A 2,215-nucleotide genomic window follows, 5' to 3' on the forward strand; every position below is an offset into this window, starting at 1 on the left:
TATCTCCACTTAACCACCAGAAAACTGGAAGTGGCACTGTGGCTCAAAGTAGTACAGTGCTAGCCTTGAGCAAAAAAGCTCAGAGACAGTGCCCCAATACCAACAAAATAAAAATAATTATAAAATAAAAAGAAATATACTCATTACCTGATTTATGTAACTGTAACCCCTTTGTACATTACCTTTATAATAACAATAAAAAATTAAAGAAAAAGGAAGAGAAGAGGAAGGGGGGGAGAGGTACTGAGCTAGGGTGGAGGCTGAAGGCTTAGAAGTATAAAGTCCCAGTTGAAGATGGAACTGGTTGTTGAGATTTCTGACTTTGGAAGAATGCAATTGAATCTGTTGCTGGGCCTTCAGCATCCATGTTCAGATGATTTCCTTCACTGGCTTTCCTTCACTGCTCAGGAACAAGTTTAGACAAATATGGGTCCATTTATGCTTGATTTTTAACCAGGGAAGTGGGACCTAAAGGAGATAGGGAAGCAGAGTTGAGAACATTTAGGAAAGAAGGGTTGCAGCGGTGAGCCAGGAACCTAAGACAGATAAGAAGAGACAGAAACATAGGACGGGTTGAGGTTCCCCATTGAGTTAGTCTAACAGATGCAGTGAACCAACTTAGCAAACAAACCATAAGGAAAGGAGATCATATCAGAAAGGGGGGATGTTTGATTCAGTTATTTCGTAGGTGTTGCTGTTTCTGGTGATGATAAGACTGAATATGTCCCTGGGACTGGCTTGTAAGAGTGGAATGGAGAAGAATGTTAGAGACAGGGACAGGGTGGAACAAGACTGCAGGAGGTGAATCCACCACTTGCAGCAACTGTGCTACTTACCCCATCCTGTTCCACACACCTCCCAGTTTCTCATCAATCTCTTTTTTCCTTCTTCTATTGCCTATCTCTATACTATCTTCCTGACCTTCTCTCTTACTTCTTTTTGTTTTCTTGTACCAGTATCAGGTCTTGAACTCAGGGCCTCATGTTTGCTTGGCTTGCATGTTCACTCACAGCTTGTGCTCTAATACCTAAGTCATGCTTCCAGGACAGTTTTTGGCTGGAGATGAAGTGTGGCAGTCCTGCAGACTTTTCTTCTGCAGATCTCAGTGAGTGGCTAGGATGGGAGGAGTGAGCCATCTGTACCCAGCTATAGATAGATAGATAGATAGATAGATAGATAGATAGGTAGGTAGAATTGTTATATAGATAAATTGTTATTGATTGTTGCATTGTACAGAGCAATTACCATTTCATAACTCAGCTAATGAGTTTCTTTTTTCTTTGGAAAATGTCACCCCTTCCTTTGCTTTCTCCAGTTTCCCCTTCCTATCCCCTGCCCACAGTTACACAGGCCATTTTCCACATTGTGTATACTGAAGAGCAAGATTGCATTTTTTCACCCTTTCTCCTTCCCTTTTGACCCCTCTTTTGCCTCACTTAGAAGGAAAAAATAAGCCAGGAGCCAGTGGCTCACACCTGTAATCCTAGCTACTCAGGAAGCTGAGATCTGAGGATTGTGGTTCAAAGCCAGCCCAGTCAGGAAAGTCCAAGAGAGACTCTGATCTCCAGTTAACAAGCAAAAAAAAAACAAAAGTGGATGCTTGCCTTGCATGCATGAGGCCCTGGGTTCCATTCCTAAGCACCACATAAGCAAAAATAAAAAAAAGCCGGAAGTGGCGCTGTGGCTCAAGTGGTAGAGCGCTAGCTTTGAGCTGAAGAGCTGAGGGACGGCGCCCAGGCCCCAGAATTCAGGCCCCACAACCAGACCCTCCCCCCCAAAAAAAAAGTGGAGTTGTGTCTCAAATGGTGATCACTAACTTTGAACAAAAAAGCTCAGGAACTGCATTCAGGCCTTGAGTTGAAGCCCTAGTACCATCATGCATGTGCAGAGATTCCAAGCTGATGATTAAATTTATGGTACCTTCTAGACAAGGCAAGATTACAGGGACAGAGAGAACAGTGTCCATCTCTCTTATTCTCTCTCTCCCTCTCTCTCTCTCCTCTCTCTCTGAGTCTGTGTATCTGTGTGTCTGTGCCTGTATTGGAGCTTGAACTCAAGGCCTGGATGCTGTTCCTGAGCTATCTATCGATCTACCATTTGAGCCACAGCTCTACTTCTGATTTTTTGCTGGTTAATTGGAGATAAGAGTCCCTGGGACTTTTCTGCTGGGGCTATCTTTGGACTATAATCCTTAGATCTCAGCCTCCTGAGTAGC

Source organism: Dipodomys spectabilis, unplaced genomic scaffold, assembly GCF_019054845.1.
Source record: "Dipodomys spectabilis isolate Male_0828 unplaced genomic scaffold, ASM1905484v1 ptg000097l, whole genome shotgun sequence".
NCBI lineage: Eukaryota > Metazoa > Chordata > Mammalia > Rodentia > Heteromyidae > Dipodomys > Dipodomys spectabilis.